We start from the raw sequence: 9,792 nt of genomic DNA, 5'->3' as shown, positions 1-9,792 counted from the left end.
AAAAAATATATATATATATATATATATATACATTGTAAAGCAATTATACTCCAATAAAGATGTTAAAATATGAATATATATATATTTATGTTTGGTTTTTGGAGGGTTGCTATTTATTATTACATTTATTTGAAGTACACTAGAAAAAAATCAAAATTTGACGAGAAAATTCTTTCTATATGTCTACAGACAAATATATTTATAAAATGCATCTGCCAATAATTTGATTTAAGAAGGTTTCAGCTCCAGGGAGCCTTGACAAATGACTCCCTCCCTCCAAGCTTTTTGGCAAATTTGCTTCTCCAAAGCTTTAGAACACAACATATAATACTGCCAGACCAACCAACCAACCAACCAACCAACAAACAAAACACCTTTCTGTAGTTAAAAGTAATACCTTTTTCGGAATGCTGTTAATTCCCATGCATAGCTGTTACCTTGGAATTCACGGTTTTTTCAGTTCTGTCTAAAATTTATCAATTTTTATTAAGACAATGAAGCATAAAATGAAATTGATACAAAATGTGGAAACATTGAATCTGTACTTCTGCTACAACTTCATCTCAAGGAAAAAATAAAACCTTCCACCCACCTCCCCACCCCCTTCCCCCGGTACCATTGCAGACAGACTTCTTATTGGTGTGAGAATATAAACTGCACACATAGGTAGACCAGGAAAACTGTCTATGCCGTATCCCTGTGAGGCATAGATCTAATTAATTTGTAAATATCTCTCATCTTTGGACTATGTCTCTTCTCAAGTCTAGATTATGAAATTAGATGTTAAAATTTCCAGAATGTGTTGCACATAGATAAGATGTTTGAAAGACTTCTTAGTTTGCAAAAGAGAAAAACCTTAAATTTCTGCTCTGGAAACTGAAGGCTGGTGTAAATTCTTTTATGCTGGAAGCTTGTGTTTCATTGGCTACAATTTAAGTTATGGTCACTGACAGAGCTTGAAGGCAGACCATATCTAAATAAGCATAAATGGGAAAGTTCCTTGCTCAGGCCTGGATGAATTGCTTTGTGGAAACAATTGGGAGGTTGTTCAGGGTTGTGGCATTTAAATCTATTCTGACTTGTAGTTGACAGATTATCTTTGTGAAAAGCCACGTGTTAGACTGAAAACATTCAAGTTTGCTCTCAGTTCCAATATGGGCATTTTGTTTATTGTTGTTGTTAAATCAGTTCCCTGTTTCAGGATCTCCACTGGGAAATCTTAAATGGCAAAATTAGTCCCTGTGTGTAACTCAGTGCTTTACTAGGTTCAAAAAACGATGGATCTGTGAAACAAAGTGAACTCGTCAAAATAACTGTCTTACTATCACTGTAGATATTGGTTTTTAATAGTTCATTTGGAAAGAAGGACAGTATGATCTTTACCTTCAGTGTGAACTGTGAGCCCCTATAAGATAAATATCAGACATGGCCTCCTTTTCCTTTGTTATATGAAATATGTGTGTGTGTGTGTGTGTTTATTTCATATTATATATATATTTCATATAACAAAGGAAAAGGAGGCCCTGTCTGATATGATTGTTATTATATAATAACATAGCATGTAATATGTAAAGACTCTTTTCCTGGGTCAGCTTACCATTCAGGGGCTACATGGGCAGTAACTGAGTCTGTGAAGAAAGAGATGGAGAGAGAAAGAGAAAAGTATGTAGATCCTCTCACACTTTCTCCTTGTGCTGAGTCATAGTACAGATCTGTTGAGTTTTTATTTGCTTACTTGTTTGTTCAGTTGGTTGGTTTTTCATATTTTCCTGTGTAGTTCTGAGCCACAGAACTAATTAACCATCAACACAATGAACTGATGTTGGTTTAGCTGGAGTGATCATGTTCTGTAAACAGGGTGATAAGCAATGCAAGTCTCCCTACGAACATGTGAGAATCGCTAATTGAATTCTGAGAACCCGAGGGTGACAGGAGCCCACAACCTAGCTATGGTGATTTCTCCTTAGCCTCTGAAGGAGCTTTGGAATGCTTCCAGAAAGTGGTCAAATGTGCTTAGATTTTTTAATTGGTATGATTTTTATTGTGAAAGTCCCAAGAGTTTCATGCCAGTGTCCTGGCTTTTTATTGTTTTCCTAAAGGGAATGTTTTCTGTTTAGTTCCTAGAGTCATAATTTAGAGCCAGAAGGGACCTCTCTCCTTTAAACTGAAGCTCTGAGAGGTCCGTTATCCACCTTTCTGATATTTCAGGGCCCACCTCTTTCCCCCATTTTCACTACCACGGTCCTAGTTCATGCTTAATCCAGTCTCACCTGGCCAACTGTTGTCATAGTAACTGGTCGCTCTGTTCTGTCCCATCCTTCCTTCTACTCCTGCCATTGGCACTAACCCCAAAGTGATTTTTCTAAAAATCATACCTGATGCTTCTATTTTACATCCATGTGTAAAAGTCCTACAAAAGATTCCTGTTGCCTTCAAACTAAAATGACACGTCTTTACCTGTCGCAAAAGACTTTCCCACCTCATCACCTACCACTTTCTACCTCAGTCTATTTCCGCTAAACTGGAATAATTCAAGTTCCTCGGCACACCATGTTGTTTCACACCCTTTATCTTTGTGTGTACTTTTTCCCATTGTCTAGAATGACCTTTTCTCCTTCCCCCCTGGAAGCTCATTCATCAAGACCCAATCCAGGCATTTTCTCGTTGATAACCATTCGTGACCCCCAACAAGACACACACGTGTATCCGTGTGACAGGGCTGTGCTGAAAAGAGTGGGAGTTGAGGCCCTTTGAAGTTTCAGAGGAGAAGATCACCCCTTGGGCCGAAATAGTAAAATCAGTAGACATTTAAAAAATGGCGAGAAGGGTGTGGACGCAGCTTGAGGGGGGTGGCGGTGGAAGTTAAGGGAGTCGGGGGCCAGCGCTTTTAGGGACCCGCAGTCGCGGCCGTTGCAGTCACTTCGTCTGGTGGCCTTTAGCGTAGGAGTCGCATCGATAGCAGCCATGAGCAGCGGGGTGTACGGGGGAGATGAAGTTGGAGCCCTTGTTTTTTGGGGGACTTTTTTGTTTGTTTTTTTTCTGCGGTACGCGGGCCTCTCACTGTTGCGGCCTCTCCCGTTGCGGAGCACAGGCTCCGGACGCGCAGGCTCAGCGGCCGTGGCTCACGGGCCCAGCCGCTCCGCGGCACGTGGGATCTTCCTGGACCGGGGCACAAACGCGCATCCCCTGCATCGGCAGGCGGACTCTCAACCACTGCGCCACCAGGGAAGCCCGGAACCCTTGTTTTTGACATTGGATCCTATACTGTGAAAGCTGGTTATGCTGGTGAGGACTCTCCCAAGGTGGATTTCCTTATGGCTATTGGTATGGTGTAGAAAGAGGTGATGGAAGTACATTGATGGAAATAGATGGTGATAAAGGCAAACAAGGCGGTCCCACCTAGTACATAGATACTAATGCCCTGCGTGTTCCGAGGGAGAATACAGAGGCCATTCCACCACTGAAAACTGGGATGGTTGAAGATTGGGGTAGTTTCCAGGCTATTTTGGCTCATACCTCCAAAATGCATGTCAAATCAGAAGCCAGCCTGCATCCTGTTCTCATGTCAGAAGCACCGTGGAATACCAGAGCAAAGAGAGAGAAACTGACAGAGTTAATGTTTGAACACTACAACATCCCGGCATTCTTCCTTTGCAGAACTGCTGTTTTGACAGCATTTGCTAATGGTCATTCTACTGGGCTTTATCTTAGACAGTGGAGCCACTCATACCACTGCAGTTCCAATTCATGACGGCTATGTCCTTCAGCAAGGCATTGTAAAATCCCCTGTTGCTGGAGACTGTATTACTATGCAGTGCAGAGAACTCTTCCAAGAAATGAATATAGAACTGATTGCTCCATATATGATTGCATCAAAAGAAGCTGTTTGTGAAGGATCTTCAGCAAACTGGAACAGAAGAGAGAAGTGGCCACAGGTTACAAGGTCTTGGCACAATTACATGTGTAACTGTGTTATCCAGGATTTTCAAGGCTCAGTACTTCAAGTATCAGATTCAACTTAGGATGAACAAGTAGCTGCACAGATGCCAACTGTTCATTATGAATTCCCCAATGACTACAACTGTGATTTTGGAGCAGAACGGTTAAAGATTCCTGAAGGATTCTTTGACTCTTCCAATGTAAAGGGGTTATCAGGAAATACAATGCTGGGCGTCAGTCATGTTGTCACTACAAGTGCTGGAATGTGCGATATTGATATCAGACCAGGTCTCTATGGCAGCGTTATAGTGGCAGGAGGAAACACGCTAATACAGAGCTTTACTGACAGGTTGAAGAGAGAACTCTCTCAGAAAACACCCCCAAGTATGTGGTTGAAACTGATTGCAAATAATACAACAGTGGAACAGAGGTTTAGTTCAAGGATCGGTGGCTCCATTCTAGCTTCTTTGGGCACATTGCAGCAGATGTGGATTTCCAAACAAGAATATGAAGGAGGATGGAAGCAGTGTGTAGAAGGGAAATTCCCTTGAGAAGAGTTCCCAAACCTCTACCTTCTATGTCACCTTATGTTTCATAGCTTTAGTATACTCAGGAAAAGCACAACCATCTTTTGTAGAATGTTTATACATTTTTGCATATTTCAGTTTCCACTTAAATTTTTTTTTTTTTTTTTGCGGTACGCGGGCCTCTCACTGTTGCGGCCTCTCCCGTTGCGGAGCACAGGCTCCGGACGCGCAGGCTCAGCGGCCACAGCTCACGGGCCCAGCCGCTCCGCGGCACGTGGGATCTTCCCGGACCAGGGCACGAACCCGCGTCCCCTGCATCGGCAGGCGGACTCTCAACCACTGCGCCACCAGGGGAGCCCTCCACTTAAATTTTTTAAGGCTTTAACTGGCTCTATAAATTAAAATAAGTTTGTGCTTTCCTTGAAATGCACTTATTACAAGCATTTTATAATTTTGTATAAATGTCTATTTTCTCTAAATATTTTGCTTTCAGTAACATGCTTTCCAACTCAGTTTAGTATATTACCACTGGGTTGGTAGAATTGCTTTTTATTGACTAGTAAAACTTACTGCCTATATTTTTTACCTTAAGCTTTTAAAATTAAATAAAAATTACAGCCAAAAAAAAATAGCTAGAAGACAATATTCTGTAGAAGATGCTTATGTTCTTGCCTCTTCTAGGGACACTGTACAGGATTCCTCTGGTAAGTGTGTCTTAGATGGAGAAGTTGGCTGATAACATCTACTAGGGGCCTTGACTTCCATTGAATGAGGAGTGGGAGAGAAAAGTTTTTCTGAACATGTTAATTTACTTCCTTTCAAAATAAATGACAGTTCTTTAAATCAAATTAATTTAGCTTCATGAAAGACTCCTTATATTATCCTTCTTTTACTGTGGAATTATGAAAAATTTGACATAGACCAGCATTTTGGAGTTGGTGGTTTACTAAATCACCTATCAGCCCCTTTTATGCCATGTTTCAGCCTATTTACAAGCAGTGAAACTGTGGTACTGCGGTATGAAGAAACAGACATCCTTAAAAGGAGAAGGTGGGACTGTAAGTCAGTGCAGGATTTATAGAAGGCCCTCTGGAAACACATATTAATATAAAGCATGTATATCCTCTGACTCAGCAGGTCCACATCTAGGAATTTATTCTCATGAAAGGATTGGGTGAGTTCACACTGATGTATATGCACAGATATTATACCAGTTCTGTTTATTATACTGAGAAGTTAGAAACCTAGATGTCCTTCAGTAGGTGGTTTAGTTACATAATGGACTGCAATGCATTCGTCAAATAAACAACTACTCTCAACACTAAATAGAATGAGATAGACCTATATGTATTGACATAGGTAAGTGTCTCTGATATATAATAGTTAATAGAAAACAAAGGTTACAGAAATACAATATATCACTTAATATATAATCTGATTTCTTTTTTTTAACATCTTTATTGGGGTATAATCGCTTCACAGTGGCGTGCCAGCCTCTGCCCTACAACAAAGTGAATCAGCTACACATATACACATGTTCCGACATCTATTCCCTCTTGCATCTCCCTCCCTCCCACCCTCCCTATCCCACCCCTCCAGGCGGTCACAAAACACCGAGCTGATATCCCTGTGCTATGCGGTTGCTTCCCACTAGCTATCTACCTTACGTTTGGTAGTGTATATATGTCCATTCCTCTCTCTCGCTTTGTCATAGCTCACCCTTCCCCCTCCCCATATCCTCAAGTCCGTTCTCCAGTAGGTCTGTGTCTTTATTCCTGTCTTACCCCTAGGTTCTTCATGACATTTTCTTTTCTTAAATTCCATATATATGTATTAGCATACGGTATTTGTCTTTCTCTTTCTGACTTACTTCACTCTGTATGACAGACTCTAGGTCTATCCACCTCATTACAGTAGCTCAATTTCATTTCTTTTTATGGCTGAGTAATATTCCATTGTATATATGTGCCACATCTTCTTTATCCATTCATCCGATGATGGGCACTTAGGTTGTTTCCATCTCTGGGCTATTGTAAATAGAGCTGCAATGAATATTTTGGTACATGACTCTTTTTGAATTATGGTTTTCTCAGGGTATATGCCCAGTAGTGGGATTGCTGGGTCATATGGTAGTTCTATTTGTAGTTTTTTAAGGAACCTCCATACTGTTCTCCATAGTGGCTGTACCAATTCACATTCCCACCAGCAGTGCAAGAGTGTTCCCTTTTCTCCACACCCTCTCCAGCATTTATTGTTTCTAGATTTTTTGATGATGGCCATTCTGACTGGTGTGAGATGATATCTCATTGTAGTTTTGATTTGCATTTCTCTAATGATTAATGATGTTGAGCATTCTTTCATGTGTTTGTTGGCAGTCTGTATATCTTCTTTGGAGAAATGTCTATTTAGGTCTTCTGCCCATTTTTGGATTGGGTTGTTTATTTTTTTGTTATTGAGCTGCATGAGCTGCCTGTAAATTTTAGAGATTAATCCTTTGTCAGTTGATTCATTTGCAAATATTTTCTCCCATTCTGAGGGTTGTCTTTTGGTCTTGTTTATGGTTTCCTTTGCTGTGCAAAAGCTTTGAAGTTTCATTAGGTCCCATTTGTTTATTTTTGTTTTTATCTCCATTACTCTAGGAGATGGGTCAAGAAGGATCTTGCTGTGATTTATGTCATAGAGTGTTCTGCCTATGTTTTCCTCTAAGAGTTTGATAGTTTCTGGCCTTACATTTAGGTCTTTAATCCATTTTGAGCTTATTTTTGTGTATGGTGTTAGGGAGTGATCTAATCTCATACTTTTACATGTACCTGTCCAGTTTTCCCAGCACCACTTATTGAAGGGGCTGTCCTTTCTCCACTGTATATTCCTGCCACCTTTATCAAAGATAAGGTGACCATATGTGCATGGGTTTATCTCTGGGCTTTCTATCCTATTCCATTGATCTATCTTTCTGTTTTTGTGCCAGTACCATACTGTCTTGATTACTGTAGCTTTGTAGTATAGTCTGAAGTCAGGCAGCCTGATTCCTCCAGCTCCATTTTTTGTTCTCAAGATTGCTTTGGCTATTCGGGGTCTTTTGTGTTTCCATACAAATTGTGAAATTTTTTGTTCTAGTTCTGTGAAAAATGCCAGTGGTAGTTTGATAGGGATTGCATTGAATCTATAGATTGCTTTGGGGAGTAGAGTCATTTTCACAATGTTGATTCTTCCAATCCAAGAACATGGTATATCTCTCCATCTGTTTGTATCATCTTTAATTTCTTTCATCAGTGTCTTATAATTTTCTGCATACAGGTCTTTTGTCTCCTTAGGTAGGTTTATTCCTAGATATTTTATTCTTTTTGTTGCAATGGTAAATGGGAGTGTTTTCTTGATTTCACTTTCAGATTTTTCATCGTTAGTATATAGGAATGCCAGAGATTTCTGTGCATTAATTTTGTATCCTGCTACTTTACCAAATTCATTGATTAGCTCTAGTAGTTTTCTGGTAGCATCTTTAGGATTCTCTATGTATAGTATCATGTCATCTGCAAACAGTGACAGCTTTACTTCTTCTTTTCCGATTTGGATTCCTTTTATTTCCTTTTCTTCTCTGATTGCTGTGGCTAAAACTTCCAAAACTATGTTGAATAAGAGTGGTGAGAGTGGGCAACCTTGTCTTGTTCCTGACCTTAGTGGAAATGCTTTCAGTTTTTCGCCATTGAGGATGATGTTGGCTGTGGGCTTGTCATATACGGCCTTTATTATATTGAGGAAAGTTCCCTCTACACCTACTTTCTGCAGGGTTTTTATCATAAATGGGTGTTGAATTTTGTCAAAAGCTTTCTCTGCATCTATTGAGATGATCATATGGTTTTTCTCCTTCAATTTGTTAATATGGTTAATCACATTGATAGATTTGCGTATATTGAAGAATCCTTGCATTCCTGGAATAAACCCCACTTGATCATGGTGTATGATCCTTTTAATGTGCTGTTGGATTCTGTTTGCTAGTATTTTGTTGAGGATTTTTGCATCTATGTTCATCAGTGATATTGGCCTGTAGTTTTCTTTCTTTGTGACATCCTTGTCTGGTTTTGGTATCAAGGTGATGGTGGCCTCGTAGAATGAATTTGGGAGTGTTCCTCCCTCTGCTATATTTTGGAAGAGTTTGAGAAGGATAGGTGTTAGCTATTCTCTAAATGTTTGATAGAATTCGCCTGTGAAGCCATCTGGTCCAGGACTCTTGTTTGTTGGAAGATTTTTAATCACCATTTCAATTTCAGTGCTTGTGATTGGTCTGTTCATATTTTCTATTTCTTCCTGATTCTGTCTTGGCAGGTTGTGCATTTCTAAGAATTTGTCCGTTTCTTCCAGGTTGTCCATTTTATTGGCATAGAGCTGCTTGTAGTCATCTCTCATGATCCTTTGCATTTCTGCAGTGTCAGTTGTTACTTCTCCTTTTTCATTTCTGATTCTATTGATGTGAGTCTTCTCCCTTTTTTTCGTGATGGGTCTGGCTAATGGTTTATCTATTTTGTTTATCTTCTCAAAGAACCAGCTTTTAATTTTATTGATCTTTGCTATCATTTCCTTCATTTCTTTTTCATTTATTTCTGATCTGATTTTTATGAATTCTTTTCTTCTGCTAACTTTGGGGTTTTTTTGTTCTTCTTTCTCTAATTGCTTTAGGTGCAAGCTTAGGTTGTTTATTCAAGATGTTTCCTGTTTCTTAAGGTGGGCTTGTATTGCTATAAACTTCCCTCTTAGAACTGCTTTCGTTGCTTCTTTTGTTTTTTAAACAGCTTTATTGAAATGTAATCCACATATATTGATACAATTCATCCATTAAAATGCACAATTCACAACCATCACCACAAGCTAATTTGGGGACACTTTTGTCCCCCTAAAAGGAACCACTGTCCATTGGCAGCCAGCAGGCATTTCCTGAAAAACCACTAAATCCGCCTTCTGTTTCTATTAATCTGCCTCTTCTGAACATGTCATGTAAATGGAATGATCTTTGTTACTGGCTTCTTTCACTTAGTATAATGTTGTCAGGTGTCACCTGTATTGTAGCGTGTATCTACTGATACCCATAAGTCAATAAAAAGCTTCATTGCTTTTTATTGCCAAATAATATTCCTTGGTATGGATACGCCACTTTTAATTTATCTAGTCATCAGTTGCTGGACATTTGGGTTGTTTCCACTTTTTAGATATTTGAATAATAACTATGAATATTTGTGTGCAAGATTTTGTATGAACAGACGTTTTCATTTTGCCTGGGTATATACTTAGGGGTGGAATTTCTGGGTCATGTGGTAACTCTATGTTAAGAGGA

At 39.5% G+C, this 9,792-nt stretch overlaps 1 protein-coding gene and 1 pseudogene across 1 annotated transcript in view; both read left to right on the top strand.

Annotated features, from left to right (window-relative positions):
* Positions 1-9,792, top strand: part of STMND1 (stathmin domain containing 1) — a 37,473-nt gene that overhangs the window by 4,490 nt on the left and 23,191 nt on the right.
* On the top strand, positions 2,965-4,490 carry LOC103070301 (actin-like protein 6A pseudogene; annotated as a pseudogene).

The sequence above is a fragment of the Lipotes vexillifer genome, unplaced genomic scaffold (assembly GCF_000442215.2).
Source record: "Lipotes vexillifer unplaced genomic scaffold, Lipotes_vexillifer_v1.1 scaffold863, whole genome shotgun sequence".
NCBI classification, from domain to species: Eukaryota; Metazoa; Chordata; class Mammalia; order Artiodactyla; family Lipotidae; genus Lipotes; species Lipotes vexillifer.
The sequence above is the reverse complement of the archived record's forward strand: the minus strand, read 5'-3'. Positions and strand labels throughout refer to the sequence as shown.